Source organism: Pongo pygmaeus, chromosome 1 (assembly GCF_028885625.2).
Source record: "Pongo pygmaeus isolate AG05252 chromosome 1, NHGRI_mPonPyg2-v2.0_pri, whole genome shotgun sequence".
NCBI lineage: Eukaryota > Metazoa > Chordata > Mammalia > Primates > Hominidae > Pongo > Pongo pygmaeus.
In genome coordinates this window covers 106,999,675-107,023,810 of record NC_072373.2, presented here as the reverse complement: position 1 = coordinate 107,023,810, position 24,136 = coordinate 106,999,675, and the positions used below count along the sequence as shown (strand labels likewise).

The window sequence follows — 24,136 nt, the reverse complement described above, 5'->3', positions numbered from 1 at the left end:
GAGCGGTGTGTCGTAAGAGGTGGTCCACCACGACCTGCCCTCCTTCGCCCGGGTTTGCCCCTCTCTGTGGAGACTGTTCTGCATCTGGCTCTTGGAGCAGGCCGGCTGACAGCCTAGTAAAGGAAGATTCCTGCTGGAGGGCGGCCAGTGCAAAACATCCCCTGACAGGCAATCGAACCTGGGTCGCAGCGGTGAAAGCGCCGGATCCTAGCCACTAGACCACCAGGGACATAAGGTAGGGTGCTTTCTCTCCCTTCTACGGTCTGAAGCGACAGTTTGCCTGTGCTCTGGGAGGACTTGGGCCTTGCGAGGGTCGCTCTTTGCCCCTGGAGTAGTCTCACAAGGCCGTTCCCTCCCTGCTTTCTTCAAAAAAAGAGCCTGCAGGCGACACACCGAGGGCTCCGCGAGCGACACCAAGGCCACGAGTCCCGAGTCCTGGAGTGAGTTGCAGTGACCCGGCCACAGCTCACCACTGGCCTAGAGATGCGCCTATGCGAGGTGGCAGCAACTGACAAGACGGTCGCCGGTCGCCAGGTCCGGAGCCGCGCACCAGGTTGCCAGAAGGAGGCGGGAGCCGGGAGGCGCCCGGGGTGAAACGGGGGCACCCTCTGCATCATAAAGGACCCAGACCCTGGCACCCTCAACATCATAAGGAATCAGACGGATGCGGAAACCGAGACGGGCTGGATGGGAATGTTTCCAGGAAGGGGCCAGGCCCCTCAACTGGTCTCCGACCTTCCCCTGCAACCTGTGACACCTGCCGTTTTCCCATCTTAGGCGATGGCAACGCCACCCTTCCGTTTGCTCCGGGCAAATCTTCGAGAGTTCCCTCTGACTCTGGAGTTTTTTCCTCAGATCCAAGATCCAATTGGTCACCAATTTGGAATTTCCCATCTGCCAAGTGCGTGGGCATTGATCTACACGCGAGTTTCTCCACCTCCGCGGAATGGCTATTTCGGGGTGGGGGAGGGGCCCTCCCGCGGTGGATTGTAAGGTGTTTAGCAGCGTCCCTCGCCTCTGCTGACTAAATACATGCCAGGGGGTTAACATTCTCCCTCCCTGCTTCCCCCAGCCTTGGCCTAGTGTCCCAGCAGAGATGGGAGAGGCGTGTGAGGGCGAAGTTGCTGCCTGTTGAGAACCATGGGTGCGCATAGTCCTGCTCTCTGAACTTGTGCAGAGGACTATCCAGGTGAAGGCTCAAGGGTGGATCCAGCTCGAGACACCCTCGCTCCCCCTCACAGTCGGACCTTAAGATTTGAGGCTTTTAACATCTCCACATCATGAGATTCGAAACCTTTAGGTCTCTTCTTCCGTTCTGTTTTCCAAATCAGCCTCTTCTGAGCCTGTTGACCAGGGCCAGCCAGGCAGAGGGCTGGGCTTGCTCAAGGAGGCTCCTCTCGCCCCTCCTGGAGCTTCAGGCCTCTTTCAGTTGCAGAAAAGCTTTATGAGCCAATTCGTTCGGCATCTCCGGGGGCAGGTGCGCGGTGCACCGGGAAGAAGAGGGTTTGTCTACGGTTCTCCACCCCCGGCGCCCAGCCTCCACCCCGGTGCGCACGCTCTTCCAGGCTCCTGCTGTTCCCACTCGCCGGGAGTTAGGTCTCGGGTCAGCCTGAGATCCCGAGACGCCCAGGTCCGGAAGGATACGAAGGGGAAACCAGCTGCTCACTTCGATCCTGTCCGGAAGCGATCCCTTTCTCACGGGAAAGAAAGGCGGCGAGAACAGACTCCTTACCGTAGTAAGATACTGTATTATAAACAAGACCTAAGGCCATGCCTGGCAAGGTTAAGTCATGCACTCCTCAACTTATAAAATAAACTATGTTCTAATTGCCACAGTTTTTTTTTTCTTCTTCTTCCTTTTTCTCTCTAGCTAAACAAGCCCTGGGCTTGAGATAAGCAATGATGAAGCACTTGCAGGTCACCCATTACCATAAAGTGACTGAGCCTTCCCTACACAAGCCATAACTGCCTCTTTGATTGGACAAGAGACTGATTTCAGTAACTTTCTCTTGATAAGAGACCACTGGCTGTGGACTGGTTCTGGACAGTTTACAGAGGCTATGCACTTGATTGCCTTTGTGTCCCTGCTTCACTTTTTGAAGCATAGGGCCTAATTATAATGTATTTAAATGTTTTCTCTACCCCAAAGTGAACATGGGTTGCATGTAACAGGCATGTTTGCTTAGCAGGCATGCAGCAGGATCCCTTCATGAGTATTCAGAGCTCCTCCTATTCCCTGTTGAATATGTATATGTGGCCAACCAGATCGACATAAATCCCTGTTCCCCCCCGCACCCCCCCAAACCTACTTTTTGGGTTTCAGCAGGAAGGTATGCCTCCCAGTCTGTCAGAATGGCCATCTTGCAGGCTGTAACCCTTTATAAAAAATAAAATCTCCTTTCTAAATTTATAAATGGTGTGATTTTTCAGTTGACAGCTTTCAGTTGTCAGTCAAGTCACTGACTGGGAAAAGTCATTTGCAATATATTTATGTAAAAAATGACTCAATTCCTGAATATATAAGAGAACTTTCATCAATCAGTAATATAGAGCTAAGCCAAATAAAATCGGGCAAAACATTCAAATAGGCCTTTGCAAAAGAGAATTTCTTATATGCCGGAAGCCATAAGAAAATATGCTTCAGAGTATTGCTCTTTAGACAAGTACAAATTAATTCCACACTGAGATACCACTAACCACTCACCAGTGTATGGCTAGGTTTTGTTTTGTTTTGTTTTGTTTTCTCTGAGACAGGGTCTCACTCTGTCACCCAAGCTGGAGTGCAATGGTACAATCTTGAGTCACTGCAACCTCCCCTTCCTGAGTAGCTGGGACTACAGGTGCATGCCACCATGCCTGGCTAATTTTTGTATGTTTAGTAGAGACAGGGTTTTGCTATGTTGGCCAGACTGGTCTGAGAGCATAGCTACATTTAACAAAGTTAGTACACCACATGCTAACAAGAATTTAGTGCCACTTCAACTATCATTGCTGGTGAAAAAACATTCTAGAAGACTGGCAATTTATACTAATGTTAAACTTATACTCAGGTCATGACCCAGCAATTGAAGTACTTCCATGAATCTCAAGTGCACAAAAAGACTGCTATAAGAATATTCATCACAAGAATTCAATAACACCAAAATTGAGAAGTGACCTATGAAACTACATGGATATATCTCATGAGTATAATGAACATAACTGCAGAAAAAAGGCCTGATCCAAAAGATATGTCCATTCACTCATGTGAACTTTAAGAGCAGGCAATTGTAACCTATGGGAATAGACATCAGAATAGTGGTTAACTAAGAGGGCACAGGGTGGGAATTGCCTGGAAAGGGGCTCTAACAGGCCTTTCTCACATGATGGCAATTTTCTGTAACTTGAGCTGGGTGGTGATTACATTTAACAAAATTAAACAAATTGCACTAAAGATTTGTGCACTTTATGTGAACTGTAGTTTATTTACTGTTCTCATTGCTTGAACCCGAGAGATGGAGGTTGCAGTGAGCCGAGATTGAGCCATGGCACTCCAGCCTGGGTGACAGAACAAGACTATATCTCAAAAACAAGAATAATAGTAATAATTTACTGTTCTCATAAAAATTGGTGGATGAGGAATGGAGGCAAACCGGTGTAGACCATGACAACTAGTTTAGATTTTATTGTAAACTCATTAAAACTCATTCTCGTTTTGTGTTTTTAAAAAATCCAACTGATACAGCCATTTTCTCTACCAGAAAAGACTATAACCGCATTATTTCATCAGTGGAAGCTACAGACAAAGGGCCCTTGAGAGGTGGCATCTTCACCTATGGGAATTTTTTCTGCTCCATTGTGAGACAAAGAGCATGTCCAAGTTTTCCTTTTGGCCAGGCCACCCCCTAGTTTATGCACTGTGGGCTAAACTCCAGAATCTGGTGCCCTTCCGGGCCAATGGTTTACTCCGGTCTCTGGAGGCTGCTAGGATTAAAGTCAAAGCAAACGTCAGGTCTTCTAGCTACAATCGCAGGATAGATAACACTACTGTGACTCAGATTAGAACCCAGGTTGTGGCAACCACAGTTACAAGTATTAACCACTACATGACCACAAAGCCTGCTGACAACCATTGTACTTCTTACTTTTTTTTTTTTTATGTAAAAACATTCACACTATTTTCTCTGCTTTATTCTTGGATGTCTGCAGATTTTCGTGCTTTTTTCTCTTTCATGTGCTTCTCCGTTTCTCTCTCCCCATTCTGCCACATAATTTTAAAAAATCTCATCTCTCAGGATCCGGCCACTGCCTCTACAACAAGCCTCCTGGGAGGTCTCGTTGTCCCATCAACACTGCCTTCTTTCGCTCTTTTTTTTTTTTTTTTTTTTTTTTTGACGGAGTATCGCTTTGTCGCCCAGGCTGGAGAACAGTAATGCAATCTTGGCTCACTGCAACCTTGGCTCACTGCAACCTTCAAGCGATTCTCCTGCCTCAGCCTTCCAAGTAGCTGGAATAGCAGGTGCATGCCACCACATTCGGCTAATTTTTGTATTTTTAGTACAGAGGGGATTTCTCCATGTTAGCCAGCCTGGTCTTGAACTCTTGACCTCAAGCGATACATCCGCCTCGGCCTCACAAAGTGCTGGGATTACAGGCGTGAGCCACCGTGCCCGGCCAAATTTCAGGCCAACACCTGTTGACACACATTGCCACACACACGGAATCCCTCGTGGAACACCGATGGGCCCACAAAACACACGGAGGCTGCGGTGGCTGACGATGTTAGCAAATTCGTTTCTCGGCGTCTGGGTACAGCCCCGAGGGTCCACTGGCCACCTCAGCGCAAGGACCAGTTTCCGCCGCTCCCCCATCTCCACGCAGATTCTTCCCCACACACCTCCCTTTTCTTTGGGCCGCTGACACCTCCTGGACCTCTGAGGTGACTGCCCCACCTGCAGCTTCTTTCCTTCCAGTAGCTTCATTTCTAGATCTTCTCCATAGTGGCTCAGTGGTAAGCCCAAGGTCCAACACGCGAATCAGAAACCTGATGGTTATTTGGGTTTGCAGGGATCCGCCCAGAGAATAGATGAAAGTAACAGGTACCAATATCAAAACTGCAGTGACTCACCAGAAACACTTCGTGCTTGCCACTTTGCTAAGCGGTTTGTTGAGTTCAACAACTGCATGGGTCCTGGGTTAGTCTCCTGAATGTCTTTTGCCCCTACTTTGGTGAGTGTTGTCATCACTTTACCTTGTGATGGCCAAGCCCCTAAATGCACTATTAAGTTATGCAGTACAATTTTGCAGAGAAGATGGGTAAAGAGCCATAGTGAAGTTAAAAAACCCCATTGCATTGGCCGGGAATTGAACCCGGGTTTCCTGCGTGGGAGGTGAGAATTCTACCACTGAATCACCACTGCCTCTCTCTGCTAAATGGCTGGAGGGTTACTGAAAAGAGTATCCAGAAAGACTTAGGAACTTCGAAGCGGCCTTTTAAGGTGTCGACTAAAAGCTGACAAAGACATCCAAACCAAATGTTTTTATAGGAAACTTTTACTAAACAAAGTTATAAATATCAAAATGGCTCATTTGTCAGATCAAACTCTTAACTCTGAAAAAGGTCTTTCTACCTGCATTACAAACCCCTATAATAAAACATCAGAAATTCATTAATCTTTCTTGTTTCAAATCCTAAATCTTCAATTGTCAACCTCAAACTGCTGCCTTAGTGGTTCTGAGAGTGTAACCTAACTGGTAGTTTAGGTAAGCAAACTTCAAATCCAGGGAGGAAATAAGCAGAAGCAGAATTAGAAGAAAGAGGAAATAAAAGGACAGAATCAAGGTAGAGATAATGAAGAAACAAACGTTGGTCCACTGAGTTAGTCTTTTGTCGCTGGTTTTTTTATTGGCAAAAGAGTAATGATCGGTCTTGTAATCATTATAACACTATTATTTGTCTGCTTGAAGATGTATAAAGCATTTGAAGGAAATGTGATATAAAAAGATTAATAATGCTTTTGCAGTCAATATTTCATTGTTAGGGAGAATCCAATTTCCTAAGTTAATATGCTTTTATGTATTAGCTATGTAAGAAGTAGACTAGTTTAAGGAAATATTGATGGTCAAAATATTAACATATTAGTCTTTTGATGAAGTTCAAATAGTAGAGAGATTTCTTTCCTCAGTTCCCTGGAGAGATTAAACTGAAGAGAAAAATCCAGAGTTTGCCCCATGTGTTGGGACTGGGAGTCATTATGACTTTTTCAAAGACAGGAGCTGTGTGTGACATGGAATCATGCTTCTTCTCTAGCTGAGAAGCCAAGCGAGGTCCAGGCTGAGTCATAAACTTGAGCCCAACAAGGAAATCACCCTTCACATTGACCTCTCAGAGCTTTGGCTGTTCTCTGTTCTTTGCCTGACGCCCAAGACACACACCAGCTCTGGCCAACAAACCTTAACATATTATCTGTATCAACCAGAGCTACATTTTTTCTCAAATCTCCTTCTAAAATACAAACCTTTAATTTCTACTCTCAACTTCTAAATTTACAAAGGCCTCATATGCATCTCAGTCACAGATGCTAAAACTCAACATACTAATGAGTTCCCTGTCAGCAACATGTACCACCCTCTACCTCAAAACCCAATGATCAGACCCAAGCAAAGCATCTCCCAAAGAGTAGTGTACTGTCCTGGGTGTTTCAACGATCACTAAAACCTGTTTCTAGCCCTGTGTAGCACACTTAGGCTTGCAGATAGCTACCCTTCTCCTTCTGTCCTCACATGGTGGAGAGAGAGAGAGAGAGAGTACTTTGGTCTTTCTCCCATTTCTTATAATGACACTGATCTCATCATGGAGATCCCATGGTCATTACCTCATTTAACTGGTGAGGACCACTATCCATCCTATTTGCCAAGCCAGATCTTTCTTTGGATAAACTCTATCATTTTCACAGCACAATAATTTCAGTTCAATTCAAAAAATAGTGTTTAAGTTTATTGGATACTCCACAAGCTTACTGCCAGTTTATTACCACACTTTTCCATCTATCAGCTCTCATGTCCACTAACATAAACAGACAAAAAACTGGACTCCCGGCCAGGTGCGGTGGCTCACGCTTGTAATCCCAGCACTTTGGGAGGCCAAGGCAGGAGGATCATGAGGTCAGGAGATTGAGACCATCCTGACTAACACGGTGAAACCCCGTCTCTACTAAAACTACAAAAAAAAAAAAAAAAAGAAAAAAAAAAAGAAAATCACCTGTGGAACTTAAGTAAAATGTGGATTCATAGGCCTTAGCTCTACAGCTTTTTAAGCAAGAACCTTATGGGATTCTGCTGTTGGTATTTCTCAGGTCTGCAGCTAGTACAGCAGAGATTGAATGACTTCCCTGTTAGACCCTGAGCTAGCTATACCACATATGCAATTTCATTTAAGCATCAGCTAACTCCACTAGGTAAGTGTTATCATCCTTATTTTATATAAAAGGAAACTGAGGCTCAAAGAAGTTAAGTGAATAGAATTGTTACAGCCATGTTTGCTTCCACTCAACCCTGGTATGAATTTGTTGTTGTGGAAAGAATTTATCTGGAATGTCTTGGTGAAAATTAGCTGTTTGGTCAATTTTATTTCTTCAAGAAATATGAATGATTTATGTGGCAGGCACTTGTGTAGGCATTAGGGATATGGGGTGAATAGGACAGACACAGTCCTGCTCTCAAGAAGGTTATCTCTATTATGTGAGCCAGACATAAAGCAAACAATTATCTAAGTACATTTTGATTGTATTAATAGTTCTGATTAGTGTTATTTATTTATTCTGTGTTCTTAAGTCCCAAAGGTTTGAAACTGACTGAAGATAAATAATAGAACTGTAAAATTTATAACAATAAATGTGTTAAAGAAAAGGTCTTATTTTTTAACAGTGTAAGTACTCTTATTCCAGAGGCTACTAAAAATTAGAACATATGAGGCTGTGTGGCACAAGTAAAGAAAACTAGCATGCACGTCTTGAGTCCAAGGTTTCTAGTGATGGTGCTGCCACCAAGAAGCTGTGGAAGTTTGGGCAAGTCTCTTACTCTTCCTGAGCCTTGATTTTCTTGTATGTAAAATTAGGGAGCTGTTGTAGGTCTCAGTTTGCTTCATGCTCTGGGGTATGTCTGAGTTTATTGTGGGCTGAGATGTGGGTAAGAGGTACTATTAGGAACTGTTGTCAGGACCAGAACTAGCCCTCGATTACATGTTTCCTGCAGAAACATCATGCTGAGCCTTTGCCTTGAGAATGCAGAGCTGAAAAAGGAGATGGGAGAAGCAATATCTGATGAATGGGAGATTGAGAAAGAAAAGGAGAAGGGCGAGGCGATGGTTGAGACTGTGGTAGCCAAAGAGGGTCTGAGTGAGAGTAGTCTTCAGGCTGAGTTCAGAAAGCTCCAGGGAAAACTGAAGAATGCCCACAATATCATCAAACTCCTCAAAGAACAACTTGTGCTGAGTAGCAAGGAAGGGAATAGTAAACTTACTCCAGAGCTCCTTGTGCATCTGACCAGCACCATCAACAGAATAAAGACAGAACTGGTTGGTTCTCCTGGGAAGCACCAACACCGAGAGGAGGGGAATGTGACTGTGAGGCCTTGCCCCAGACCCCAGAGACTTGACCTTGGGGCTACCTTCACAGTGGCTGCCCACCAAGTAAGTGTGGGCTTAGATGGACTGAAAAACAGTTGGAGAAGGGCTCAAGATGACAGTGTTTACCATAAAACGTTCTCCCATGTGAATCAGGAGGTACCAAGAGAAGGGTCTCTTTGTACCACAAACAATGGTAAAAATATTCTGCTACATTCAGCCTTTAGAAAGGCTTTTACAATGTAAATATTTCTTGAGTATTTAATTTTTCAGATAACACACTAGGCATTGGCATGGGGCAATAAAACCAATGGCTGCCCTTGAGATACTTAATATGGTAAGGAAAGACGGCACACAAACAGGTCATTTTAACAGGATGTGGTAACTGCTGTAACATAGGGATGCATCAGGTTATGAGGCAGCCCAGACAAGTGGTATGTAATGACATCCCTTCCTTATCACTGCCATTTTTTTGTCACAGCTCATCACAGGTGTCTGTTCCTGGGCCTCAGATGGATTATTTGGATCCTCTTTAGGGAAGGAGCCATGCTGAAGATTCAGTAAAATGGAGAATATGGGGATTCTGAGAGAATCAATGGGATAGAATGTGAGGGGAGGTGAGTGGAGGGTTCCACCCCTTGTCTTTTTGACCACTGAGAAAACATTTCCTGAGAGCTCCTCTGTAGACTTGATTGGCACTGTGCTGTGTGCTGTGTGCTGTGTGCTGTGTGCTGTGGGTACAGATATGAAGCAAACATTATCTCAGTGCTCCAGGAGCTCCATCTGGAAAGCAAGTCACTGCCAAATGGCATGAGAAGTGCTGTGACAGACTTAAGGAAAGTACACAGCGTTCAGAAGGGGCAGTGGTCATCACTGCATGGGGGTGACCTCAGACTGTTCTGATCCCTGTATTGGTCCCTTTCACAGTTGGATAACCAGTCCCAGCCTCATGACCCTGGGCCTCAGTCAGCGTTTAGCCTACCAGGGTCCACCCAGCACCTGCACTCCCAGCTGTCACAATGAAAACAACGCTATCAAGATCTCCAGGAGAAGCTGCTGCTATCAGAAGCCACTGTCTTTGCTCAGGCTAATGAGCTGGAGAAATACAGAGCTATACTTAATAAGTAACTATGACTTACTAGTAAAGAACTAGCCTGTGTGTCTTATAAGTTCTATATGTTCTATACCGACATAAAGTGGTTATTGAGCACATGAAGTGTGGCTAGTACAACTTGGATATTTGGTTTTATTTAATTTTAGTTAATTTAGTATAAAGTGGCCATATGTGGCTACTAACTACCTTATTGGACAGTACAGGTCTAGGGTCTTGGGACTGTAAATTAGTTCAGCTCCATTCAACATTTATTGAACCCCTGCGGATAAAGCACTTGCCAGCTTCAATGGGGCTGCTAGAGATGATAGTGTACAATCCCTGACTTACAGATATCTGGTCCCAGCTAAAGCCTGGGTTATCTGAAGCAGAGATTATCAATGGCAAATGGAGGCTCTTCCTGTGGAAAGAAATTCTGCTTCCTTGAGCTGGTGGTCTCTTCTCCCACCATTTCAGAGAAGCTTCTCTCCCACTGTGGATCTGCCCTCCCTGCCCCAAAAGGTTAGGGTATGTGCCATTGAGGCTGAGGGCATATGTGGGAAATTCATATGCTGTTGAGGCAGGACAGCAAGCAGGTCCAGGTGGACCTCCAGGACTTGGGCTATGAGACTTGTGGCTGAAGCAAGAATGAGGCTGAACAGGAGGAAACCACCAGTCCTGGTAAGAGCACAGGGTGTGGTGCTCGCCCCTCCCTGGAGTCAGCTGTCACATTTGGGTGCTGTTGGCCAGTTCCACACCTGACAAGTAGTGGAGAGGAGGAGGACAGGAGATTAATAGGAGAACTGTTACCCAAAATGAGGCTGAGTATAAGTTTGAATTTCTACAATTAGTTTTTGACATACTGCTACTACTACGAATAATAATATAAAGTTCTATCCAACTGATTATTATAGAAATACTAAGGCCTACTTAGAGACCAGATGAGGTTTTGGAAACACACAAAACCTAAGTTAAACATGATTTTGTTTTGCATTATAAAAAGACTACAACTATAGGGCCACCCACCACACCGAAAACCAGAAGAGAAGAAAAACATAATCTCTCTCATTCTTGAGGCAGTGTAGTGTGGCAGTTAAGAGACAAGATCCTGGGGCCAGACTGGTTGGTTCAAATCCCAATTTGTAAACTTTCCTATGCCCCAGTTTCTTCATATATTAAAATAGTAACAAAGGAACTACCTACCCCATCAGGTACTAATGTCAATTAAATGAGTAAATTCTTATAAAATGCTTTAGAACAGTGCCTGGCATCTGGTAAAATGCCATGGATTAGTTCTCATTCTGACTACCACTGCCCTAATACACTGATATTAACATGCTGATATATTTATTCAAAGTCTTATTTTCCTATGCCTATTTTTCACACAGTTGTAACACAATAAACTTTTAAATTATAGTAAAATTTGGAGAGCATTAAACTTTCAGCATGCAGGAATAGCTTGTCCTATGTTCTTGTGGCCATCCTAAATAGATAAGGCCATGTGAATATCTTAAGAAACATCAGTGTGTGTGGAACGAACACAGGACATTGGAGGATTTGAATTCTGGTTCTGCCATGTGCTAGTTTGAGTGATCTAGAACAAGCTAGTTTACCACCTCTCTTTAAGTTTTGGTTTCCCCAGTCAGTAAAATTGAAAGTGATGAAACCTAACTTGTAGGTATAAGAAGGATAAGAAAATTTGTATTTGAATGCCTAGTACAATGTCGGGTTTGAATAAAGTACCACTTCAACTTTTCCCTGGTGATTATTGTCCTCATGACCAAACCTGCCTCCTCTCAAAGCCGGTGGCCACAACAGCACATCTAACTTTTATTTAGGAAGACATCTTTGGCTTTTTTCAGAGTGTGAGGAGCACAACGGCCTCAAGGAAATGATCCTGATTGAGGGGCTGTGCTCTGAGCAGGGGCACCGGGGCTCAACGCTGGCTAGTTCCTCCGAGAGGAAGCCCTTGGAGAATGAGCTAGGAAAGCAGGAAGAGTTCCAGGTATATGGAAAGTCAGAAAACATCTCGGTCCTATGAAAGGACATCAAAGATCTGAAGGCCCAGCTTCAGAATGCCAACAAGGTCATTCAAAACCTCAAGGGCTGGGTCCAGTCCCTCTTGGTTACAAGTGATTATTTGTCTAGTCTGGAAAGACCTCAGAAGCTGAGAGCTGTTGGCACTCTGGAGGGGTCTTTACCTCATAGTGTCCATGATGAGGATGAGGGGTGGCTGTCTGATGGCACTGGGGCTTTCTACTCTCCAGGGCTTCAGGCCAAAAAGGACCTGGAGAATCTCATCCAGAGAGTATCCCAGCTGGAGGCCCAGCTCCCAGAAAATGGACTAGAAGGGAAGCTGGCTGAGGAGCTGAGATCAGTGGCTGAGGAGCTGAGATCAGCCTCATGACCTGGGTAAGCATGGCACTGTTTGGGCACTTCCTGGATTGAAAATGTGTAAGTTTGTGCTTGGTGTAGGGTAGCTCAGGCAGTTGGAAGAAAGAACATGTCTGGGTATTCACAAGGACACTGATTTAATGGTAGATATAGGTCTGCAGAAAAGACAGGTAGGCAACCAGGAGGGCATAGGATGATGTCCCAGTATCTGGGAGATATCGGGTCTCAGGGATTTCCTCTTAGGGATATATTAGTAAAGTAATAGTATATATGGTATAGTATAGTAGTAATACTGGAATCGGTCTGCCTAGCTTTGATGTTTACTACCCAGGCAACCTTCTTAACCTTTCTGAGCCTTTGTACTTACCTATTAAATGAGGATAATAAGAGAATCCATTTCAAAGTGTGGATATTAGGTTTAAATGAATTAATACAAGTGCTGGCCAGGTGTGGTGGCTCATGCCTGTAATCTCAGCACTTTGGGAGGCCGAGGCCGGAAGAACACCTGAGGTCAGGAGTTCGAGACCAGCATATCCAACATGGTGAAATGCTGTCTCTACTAAAAATACAAAACTTAGCTGGGCATGGCGGTGCATGCCTGTAATCCCAGCTACTTGGGAGGCTGAGGCAGGAGAATTGCTTGAACCTGGGAGGAGAAGGTTGCAGTGAGCTGAGATGGCACCACTGCATTTCAGCCTGGGTGACAGAGCAAGACTCTGTCTCACAAAAAAAAAAAAAAAGAAAAAAAAAAAAGAATTAATACAAGTGCTTAGAATAGTGCCTAGCATATATTAAGCTCTCAATGCTACTTGCCATAGTTATAAGTGTTATTGATACTTAGTGTTGAAAACACAGACATTCATCTTATTGTGTCCTGGTTATCTATTGCTAAGTAATAACCACTCTAAAACTTAGTGAATTCAAACAACACTTTATTATGCTTCTTCGTTCTATGGTTTGACTGGGCTCAGCTGGGTGGTTCTCCCTTAGAGTCTCTTGTTTTGGGTCCCATCAGTTGCTAGTATGAGAGTTTATGTGATGGCCATCATTGAAAAATACAGTCAGTCACAGTATCATAACATAGAAGAAATTAAGGCATCAGGTGGTGGTTAAAACAGAAGACATGAAAGATCCTATCTAGACTTAGGATGAAATGATTCTAATTATTCATTGAGTAACTGCTGTGAATCTATGTGATACTGGTGCTGTAAGGGATGTAAAATGAAGAACTATCTTTATTCTCACAGACTTTATGATTTATCTGGGGACATATAATTAACATATATATATGAAATGTATATATATGAAATTCATATATATGAAAACTGTATATATATATATACAGTTGAAGAACAGTGGCATGGTAAATTTTTTGTTGTTGTTTTGTTTTGTTTTGATATAGAGTCTCACTCTGTCACCCACGCTGGCATGCAGTGGTGCCATCTCAGCTCACTACAAGTTCTACCTCCCAGGTTCAAGCAATTCTCCTGCCTCAGCCTCCAAAGTAGCTGGGATTACAGGCATGTGCCACCATGCCCAGCTAATTTTTTGTGTGTTTTTAGTGGAGGAGGGAGTTTCACCATATTGGCCAGGCTGGTCTCGAACTCCTGACCTTGAGATCTGTCTGCCTCAGCCTCTAAAAGTTCTGGGATTACAGGCATGAGCCACCACACCTGGCCCATACTGAATTTTTTTAAGGCAATACTTTCTCAGGGTATAATTTACTCTTAAATACCTCCTATGGCTTATGTGCCAGAATTCAGCTTGGGGGAGTTCCTTAGAGATGTTCTCATAGAAATCTCTACAGAAGCCCCCATAACTCCATAACTTAGCATCCACTCTTTCCATACTTACTCTTTCCTCTTCTGTCCTGCATTACGAAATATGATTCCCTGATTTAGGATCAGGCCCAGGAACTGTCTTACCTATGGCAAAAAATACAGGAAGGGAGAGGTATTTGTTATTTTTCTCCCAGCATGCAAAATATACAGTAAAATCTTTTGAGGATCTCCTAAGGAGAAATGACATTAACTACTATCTGGGACAGAGCTTCTGGGAGCAACTCACCCAGGGCAGCCAGCTGACAGAGAGGCTCACCAGCAAACTCAGCACCAGTAAGTTGGCCACAGGGCTTTGGAATACTCTCATTCACCCCCACAGTTCCAGCCCCTGGTGGCCGCCACATATCCACTACAACTTTTTAACCTAGGGTCCTGTTTCTATTTCATTTCCTGGGGCTAATACAGGATGAAGACTGCTCAGTGGGGAGCATGGAGAGGAACACACAGGGCTGAAGATGCCATGGTTACAACTATAGAAACTTCACCACTCATGGAATGTGACCTGTGGGGCAGGGGCAGCATCTATCTGATACTAAGAGGGAGTAGGGGACATGAGATGGAAGGGCCTTGTTATAGGAGGAAGAGCACTGAACTAAGAATTTCAAGACCCAAGTTCTAGCCTGGATGCTGTCACCATCTCGCTAAATGCCTTATCCTTGTGGTGTCTCCATTTATGGCATGGTAATGTACAGGCAAGTACTCCACATATGGATAAAGTGCCATGCTCTTTTATACATGGTTTAGGCACTGGCTGCAGTAGTTCAAGGGCTACATTGGTTATTATTGGGGTCCTCTACTCAGAATTTCCAGAGAATATACAAGGGAGTAAAGTAAGATCAGACTTCGGAGCCACCCAGCCCACCTCCTGGTGGCAGATGCAGAGGTGGGGCAGGGCTTCTTGTCATCTCCTCAGAGACCAGTGCAGGTTCTGCATGAAAGCTGTGGTGGGGCATATGCATTGGGGAGCTAGTCTGCAGCAGGACATGGAGGCTGGAGTGTCCCACAGGGCAGCTGGGCAAGGGCCTCATGATTAATGGAACAAAAGACATTTTAAATGTTTTACCCTGATTTAGGGCAGAGGAAGTCATCATGGTGACCGGCAGGTCAGGGACAGTGGGGTCACTTCTCTAGAGACACAAGCTGATGTCTCCCAGAATAACTGTTCTGGATGCACAAATGAAATACTCACTACTCTGTCTCCAGATAGGCTCCTGCATTTCTAATGCGGGAAGTGGGACCAGCCTAATTTCTTATTGTTTCTTTCTAAATTTGGTTTACAGAGGATCATAAAAGTGAGGAAGATCAAGCTGGACTTGAGCCACTGGCCCTCAGGTAATTCAGAGGAGAATCTGGGAAAGAGATTGGGACTGAGGCCCAAAGGGTCAAGGGTGGCGGCAGCTCCACAAATCAAGGGGAATAAAGGAAAGTGCTGAATGTATTGAATTCATGCATTCATTGAACACCTCACTGTTGTTTTTAACTAAATTCTTTCTTCCCGTTTGGTTTAATTACATTGGCACATTAATTCTTCAGGCTTAGTAACCTAGAAACAGTCTGAGCTAAAAGTGAACTAACTAGGTTTCAAGAGTCTTCCGCCCCACTGAGGGTCCTGCTTTCCTGGTGTGTGTTTAATAAGTAGGATGCGCTTTTTTTAAAGTTGGTCTGCCCCAAGTTGGGTTGACAGCTAGTTTAATAGTTACTCAATTGCCCTGGGAGAAAAAAGGAATCATATAACAGGACCTGGTGAAAGAGGCCTAGATAGTGTAGATCACCAGGAGGCTGCAGTGCCTCAGGACCCAGTTCTCAGTGAGTTGCTTCATATAATACTCAATGAAATATGGGCTCAGAGTCCATTGCAGCCACTAGTTGGGGTTCTTTGTGTCATGCTTGTGTCTCAGACTACATAAATGCTTCTGAAAATATCTGTAGTGAAGGACACAGTGTTGTTTTTTGTTTTGTTTTGTTTTTATTTCTAATTCATCATAGAAACATACATGGTCTGAATTCAGCTAACTACATGTTTCCACTTATCATGCTCTTGGATGTTGGGACAGTGGTTTGCTCTGCATTTCTCAATGATTGCTTTCAATTTTTATACTTGTCTTGTTGGAGATGGTAACAAACAGTTTGCAGGCTGCAACTGTTCCAGGGATCATACTTTAAGCAGCAGTGCCTTAAAAGGAGGGCTAGCTATATCTTTGCTTGTCCTCAGCATATTATGTGGCCAGAGCCCTGGGTAGCTATTCTCTCTCCATCTACACCGCACCTACGCTCCATCCCTAAGCAGAGGTGGGTTATTTCCATTATTCTCTGCAGGCATGGTCCCCTTGGCTTACTTGGTTTTTCCTATGAGCCATAGTTAGGACAGGTTGGTTTGGGCAACCCTGGTTTTACCTGTTGTCCCCCTTCTCCCAACCAGGATCAGCAGGGAGCTGCAGGAGAAGGGGAAAGTGATTGAAGTCCTGCAGGCCAAGCTGGGTGCTCGGTCCCTCACACCCTCCAGCAGGCATGCCTTGTCTGACTCCCACCGCTCTCCCAGCAGCACCTCTTTACTGTCTGATGAGCTGGAAGCCTGCTCTGACATGGACATAGCCAGCGAGTACACACACTATGAAGAGAAGAAAGCTTCTCCCAGTTACTCAGGTAGCCTCCACTTTCTGGGTGGTACTGTCTTTGTCTAGACTGATTGGAGACCTGAGTAAACAGGCCTTATAGCTCCACCATGTTGTGTATCAGGCTGAACATGGCTGTGGGGCCAAGTGCCATGCACAGGCACCAGTGGGTCAGGATCTTTGCTCTGCTCCTGATTCTATAAGTTACCTCTGTCACCATGGCCTCCATGGGCATGAACATGCTGTTGGGCACAAGGTGAACCATCGTGGGGAGAGTGAGAAGATCATGGCAGACTCTTCTTCCTCGGTGACTCTGTCGGTTAGATCTTCTTTAAGATGGAAAACCTCCTTCATCTCTCCTACAATGATCTTGCTACTTATTTCTGAGCCGTGTTCCCTAAGTATATATGGGGGTCCACAGATGCTGCTAGTCTTGCCTGATATTTTTGGAGTTGCCATTTTCATGTTTCAGAGCTCAGAGCACCACTCTCATGCCTAAGGTGGTTTACCTCACTATAGGAGCTGTCTGCAAGCAAGAAAATGAACACTGCTAGCAGTGCTTGTGCTTGGTTCTTTCCCTGAAGGCAAGACTCTAGCCCTGGTACCCCTGGCTAAATATAAGGCCAGGATTCCAGCTCTCTGTAGAACATCATACGTTTCTTTCATTCATGGGTTTTATAGATTCCATCCATCATTCGAGTCATTCTGCTGTATTGTCTTCTAAACAATCATCAAGCAGTGCATCTCAGGGGGTTAAGGTCGAATCCAGCAGCAACACCATCAGCCTGCCAACTCCCCAGAATCCCCACAAGGAGGCCAACGAGGCCCATTCAGGTATGCAACAGCCAATGGGGCAGAAGTTTCATCTCCTCTTTCGCTGCTGCCTGTTTGACTTTTCTTCAAGGACAGATGTTTGGACTGCTAGGGGCCTAAATACATCAAAACCCAGACAGAATCAAGAAACCACCCTCATTCACCAATTGTGTCTGATTTAAGAAAATATTTTAGAAACTAAGTAATCCACATCAGGTTTTGATCTGCATACCAGTTCTGACCAGTAGTTGGCTAACCATTTAAAAAGAAACATTTTTATTGGTTTTCTCTCATTTTATCCTGGGAGCAAAGATGCAAAATGTCTCTCCCAGGATTCCAACAGCCATAGGATGAAAAGAAATTCACATCTACTGATTCACTGTATGTGTTACCCATTAAATCTGCATGGAGGTTCTCTGCAAGAAGTAGTGCTACTTATTTCATAACCAAGGATGCTGAGAACAGCCTCAGACGAGGTTCTGTTCATAGTACGTTACCATTAATGGATGTATGAATGGATTGGCAGTCCTTGATATGTACATAGTGCATATCTTGGGGGCAGTTAAAGGGGTGCATTTCAACTACAAGTCCAGCTTAGTTGCCAGAGGGTACACTGCTCATTCACTGCCCTGTACCAGGGATGGCAAGGAAAAGGCAAACTTTGTCTTCGCCTCCTACTTCCCAGCATAGCTGGCTGGCTGCCTTCAGTGTGGTTTGTTGTGAGGTTTGACTTGAGTAGAGGTGCTCCCAGAAAGCACAGTGCTTTCTTCTGCTGCCCTCATTTCCCTGAAGGCAATTCAACCAAAATCTTAAGGAAGAGGAAGTGTTCCAATGCTTCCTGAGCCTGGTTTCAAAGTTTCTAGGCCAGAGTGGGCAGCAGCTGGACCAGAATCATGAGGAAAAGCTATGCTTCCAGACTTGTAGACATCTGCTTAAATGTTTTGGGTTCAAACAGAGCAGAAGATGAAGAACAGAGGATTTAAAAAATCAGAATGCCTCCTCAAAGAATGCCTGGGCTGTGTAACCTGGTAATTTGGGTGTATTTGCAGTATTGATCTGAAATGGTGCCAGCACCATTGGGATGTGTTTTAGAATGTAATCATTGTCTTCTACATTAGACATTCTCTGTGGGTCAGCCTTCGTTTCTGCTCCCCTTCCATTGGCTACCTGACCTTTAATTGCTTTTAAGGAAGAGGAAACAATTTTAAACATTGAAACTTTACAGGGTTTCTAACGATCTAGCCAACAGAGTCACCAAGGAAGAAGAGTCTGCCGTGTTCTTCTCACTCTCTCCACAATGGCTCACCTTGTGCCCAACAGCATGTACATGCCCATGGAGGCCATGGTGACAGAGGTAACTTGTAGAGTCAGGAGCAGAGCAAAGATCCTGATCCACTGGTGCCTGTTCATGGCACTTGGTCCCACAGAGTTTCTAAAAACCTGTCTGTAGATGGGCTGCCTAAAGATCACCAGGGAAGACTTTTTTTTTTTTAATGCAAATTTCCTGTTCCAAGAATTTATAATTCTGTAAGTCTACATTAAGGACTAGATAGAATCAAGAAGGCCTAAATAATCTACATATATTAAGAGTTTTTGCTATGTGATTTAAATGCCCAGAAGGGTTTCCAAGCCATTTTGTCTAAGCCACTCTACCAAGGCATCTATTTTTAATTTGGTGAATGAACATGTTGATTTGGAATTCTGAAGTTTGTTTCCATCAGAGTCCTGAACTGCATGCACTAGTAATGAAAATTTCCCCACAGCCTTTGTTCATGTCTCTCCTACTCAGGATGGGACCTGATGCCATCAGAAAGGAATTCTAGGTGGAGAAAGAGTCTTGTTCCAGGGCCAAGGACTGATACATGCTGGGAGCAGAGCCCCAGGGGCCCTTGAGAGCATTCAGGCTCTCTGACTTGTCCATGCCCAGGATTGCTGGGGTGGGGCTCAATAATGCCACCTTACCTTCTTTAGCCAATTGCTTTGAAGATGAAGAGGATATATGCAGGATAGCCCTGGCAGGGCAGAAGAGGGAAGGTCAGCCAGGCCAGCCTCTCTGGTAGCAATGGTCACTCTTGGCTGTCTCATCCTGTAGCACACTAGGTGATAGCCACTCCACAGGGTGATTTCTGGTTCTCAATCTTTTACCCATTCTTTTCTCTCATTTTCTCTTGATGATGTATGTCTTTTCTCCCTAACTTTCTGTTTCTAGGCATTTTCACTCCATACCCAAGCTGACTCTCCTTCCTCAGGCACCATTGCCCTCAGCTCCATCCAGCTTCCTGCCTTTCAGCCCCACTGGCCCTCCCCTCCTTGGCTACTGTGAGACACCGGTGGTTTCCTTGGCTGAGTCTCAGCAGGAGCTGCAGATGTTGCAGAAGCAGTTGGGAGAAAGTGAGCACTTCTGCATTTGTGTGCTTGTGAATGGCAGCCCCACACTGTGTTGCTCTGCATGGCTCGGGCTGGATGGCAGAGTTTAAAAAAACAACACATGTACACGTTACAAAAGGAAGAGTGAGGGAAAGCTCTGCTTGCTTATTTTTTGGAAATGTATTTCCTGTTATTTCTCTGGTGTGTCTCATCAGTTAACAGGTAGATATGTTCACAAGGCTCTAGACCTGGTGCTCTCACACTGTAGACAGTGTTGGATACCACCAAGTATGCTGAATCCCTGACAGACTGGTGGACTGCTCATTGGTAGGGGATGGTAGAGAGATGTTGTTTTGCCTATGCAGGATGAAGTGGCCAAGAAAAAGATGGCCACATTCAGTGGGCTCCTTTGTGTGGCTATTAGATTTTTCTACTGTGAAATGCTGTTAATCAAGTTCAGTTCCTGACATCATTAGGTTGGAGCAAAAAGGATAATGATAGAAGGATTCAGAAGAGGAAATGATGAGCCCCTTTTCCTACTGCACAGGGTTCATCCCTGTCCTGGGACAGGTGACACATAGGCAGCTTAGAACGACAGCACCAGCTATGGCATCTGACTGTGAATCCCATCCTCTGACTCCCAAAGATAATTGACATCATGTAGTTATGAAGACTGTGGACAATCACCTTTTAGAAAACACTTTGATGTATTTGTAGGCTGGATGCTCATCATAAATTTAGTGTGCTGGTGGTCACTGATAGCTTAGAAAGAAAAGATAAACCTTCACATGAATTTGCTCTCTCATAGTACCTTAGGCACAACAGTTAGAAAGCAGTTTGAATGAACTTAAATTAATTTGTCAGGCATTTTCTGTGCCTGTAAAGAAGCTTAGGTGAGCCAGAGACTGATAGGGTCACCATGCCAGCAGTTTCCAGTGAAGCAATACAACAGCCAAGAATTTGCATTCTCCTCCCTGTAGCCCCAAATGTCATGCAGATCAGCGTATTTCTTTCCTTCTTCTTCTTCTTTTTTTTTTTTTTTGAGACAGGGTCTCACTTTGTCACCCAGACTGAAGTGCAGTGGCATGATCTTGGCTCATTGCAGCCTCGACCTCCTGGGCTCAAGCGACTCTCCCACCTCAGCCCCCCTAGTTGCTGGGATTACAGGTGTGTGTCACCATTCCTGGCTAATTTTTGTATTTTTTGTAGAGATGGGGTTTTGCCATGTTGCCAAGATTGGTCTAGAGCACCTGAGCTCAAATGATCTGCCCACCTCAGTTTCCAAAAGTGCTGGGATTACAGGCATAAGCCACTGCACCCAGCCTAGCCTATTTATTTTGACAACCCAGCAAATGGATATTTTGTCTAGTGCAGGGAACTCTAAAGCTCAGGGAAGTGAAGGTACTTGTTCAAGGTCACTAGTAAGTGGGAGAGATGCGGTTGAATCTGGTCTTCTGCTCCAGGTTTCATGTTTATATTATACCTTTTCTACATAGGATGGCTTTGTCACCATCCTGTTTAGAGTATGGGGCTGAGCTCAGCTGATCAAACTCTGGGGACTCCTTGGAAAAATTTTTTCCCTCTCTTTAGGGACCAGGAGGAGGTGCTGGTCTTTCTAACCTAAAACTTGTTACTTTAGTAGTTCTGGCACCAACAATGGATGGGCAACAAATATGCCCCATGACAAATGGCAAGAGTATTTTCTAGCTTCCGTTTCTTCTCCTTGCCTCCTTTTCCTTTATCTATCCACATTTGTCCATTTGTCTTTGCCCAAAGGGAAGGATGGAAGGAGAGCACTGTCCCTGAAAAAGTGTGTGTCATTTTGGGTTAAATTGGAATTACATCAAGTCTGAGGCCATTGACTGGAGTTTGAAAGGTCCCTGCCTAGATGAGGAAGATTGTAGCCCTTTCTTTCTCCACCTGAAGTCAAGGTCCTCTCCAAGGGACCATTGTTTATCTGAGCTCATTGTTTGTTTTGAGCCAATTTTCCATGTGGATACTGGTGCATGGTGGCCTCTCAGGTCCCTGGGTTAAAATCTTGTGCAAGAATCTGTATGGTGTCTTTGCATGGTTTAGGGCATGTACTGTGTATTGTGTGGCCAAGGGACTGGAACATGAGAATACTGGTCATTGTTACTGATAGACTTAAAACCTCACATGGCCTTGATTAAAAAGTAAGCTATCTACAACCGCTGATTTCCCCCTTTGCCTTGTGTTCAGATGGGGTTGAAAGCAGTTTGAAAGAGGTAGGAAACCTCATATTTGTTGCATCCCTTCTAAAATGTAGGTGCTTAAATTTTTAATCTTCTTCCTTAACTAAGTGATCCTGATGAACATCTAGTATTTTGCAAATTGGAGGAGAGACTCATGACAAGACTTCTCAAACTTCTGCTTATTAGAATTACCTAAATGAATTTAAAACATCCATTGTTCAAGATGTATCCCATATTGATTAAGGCAAAATCTGTGGAATCCGGGAATCAGTGTATGTTTCCATACTTTCTCAGGTGATTCCAATATGTACCCAAATTTGAGGACCAGCTACAAGTAGGGCTAAAAACTGGCAAGTGGCAATTACACTAACCCCTCCGAGGAGTTTGGCTTGGTTGGAGGAAACAACAACCTCACTCCTGTTGCTTAGGAGGAGATACCTGTCTATTCTGCTGCCCATGTTCATAATCCCTGAAAGAAAGCAGGCTTCTGAATTTTCTCCTAAACTGCATCTCTGCCCACCTCTTTCCCCATCTCCCCTATGCTGGGCTTCTTTTTGCAAAGAAGTGGAGATGATGGGGCTCAAGGGAAAGGCCTATGATTTCAAAGGGTCTATGAAAATATCAGCCCATGAAATGAAAGGTCCTACCTGCCTTTGTGGAATAGTATTCAATGATTCTTTAGACAGGAGTGATGACATTTTGCAGCTCCTTGAGTCATGTTGGATGGGATCCAAATAAATACTTGCCTTACATAGGCCCTTCCCCAGCCTCAGCAAAGAGTTCTTCAGTCTGGAGGAACTAGGGCCACCATATCCAGCTTGATTTCATGTCCCCTTTCTCTTCTGAAAAACTCCGAGGTGGAACTGACATATTGACTGGTTAGTTTCAGGGGAAGGCAAGTACATGTAGACAAACAAATATTTGTGTTCACAGGTAAGCTCAATCCTGTATGCCATTGCACTCAGCAACTTGTAACTGTGGGAGTGAATCCTACTTTAGAAGGATTATAGTAGGAGCCAGGAGCGGGGCCACTGGACTTTTCCATTGTGTATACTGATGACTTTAAGATACTTTATTATCTACCTCTTGTGTGTCTTGCTAGGAAAGACAAAGGGTGAGAGTTACAACCTCTAGGTTATGAGCCTTAGTCTAATTGGTATACCACAGTGAACTGGGATCTCTGACATTTCACAGGTCTCCTTTTAGTCTCTATTCTTAGCAATCACACACTTCCTTGTGAATCTGTCCCTTCTGGCACCCATTTGCTTCTTACTCATGTTTCTTTCTGCCCAGATGCCAGCACTATTCCTCCCACTTCCACAGCTACACTGCTGAGCAATGACTTGGAAACCGGCTCTTCCCACTACCTCAACTCTGCACAGCCTCACTCTCCTCCTAGGGGCACCATAGAACTGAGAAGAATCCTGGAGCCTGTGTACCTGGGCAGCAGTGGCCAGTGGGACACGATAAGGCCTCAGAAACGGGGTGTATCTGGAGACCTATCCTCAGGCTCCTCTGTATACCAGCTTAACTCCAAACCCACAGGCAAAGCACAAAATAGAGATGGCAGCCTTTGAAAAAAAGTTTCATTCAGAGTCTACTCTTTTCCTACCCAGCCAGGACTGTTTCATTCCTTCTCCATCCCTGGATCACAGAGTTGGGGGTATAAAATGCAAGAGCTGTATCAGGGCTTAATCCTCTCCAAGTACCTTTCTTCCTTCTCCTGCCCAGGGCCTCAGTGCTCTATAGGGATATGGGAAAGTCAGGGACCCACCTCTTGTGCTCTCACACTCATGTCCTTCTCTCTCTCTGTAGCCTGGCCTCTTTGCAGCCCAGTCTCTTAGATCCCTCCAGAATGCCAGGCATAGATGAGACTTTCTTCCATCAGTCAGGAGTTGTCACAGGAAAGGGTGCAAGGGTGCAGCTCCCCAAACCTGCACATATATCCTGTGCACAAAACAGTCACAGCAAGTGGAGAGATATAGCTAAGCTCATAAATGGTGGGATGCCACTCAGTTCCAAAGTAAGACAATCATAATTTTCAGGAAAGACTGAGCCCAAAGCAAAATGGTGCAGTCAATATCTGGTGTAAGCATCCCTCTGACTTTTCCACATCTTTTTTCTTCGTTTGGCAGCGGGGAAGGGGGTGGTGTTGTCCTCTCTCTAATCTGCCTTCAGATCTCTAGATCCTTCCAGGCTATACT

General features: G+C 44.7%; 1 protein-coding gene and 1 pseudogene across 1 annotated transcript in view; one reads left to right on the top strand and one right to left on the bottom strand.

Moving 5' to 3' along the window:
* Positions 1-24,136, bottom strand: part of LOC129015142 (neuroblastoma breakpoint family member 11-like) — a 2,260,169-nt gene that overhangs the window by 2,185,501 nt on the left and 50,532 nt on the right.
* The window catches only part of LOC129011991 (myomegalin-like), a 38,107-nt pseudogene continuing 14,917 nt past the window's right edge, over positions 947-24,136 (top strand).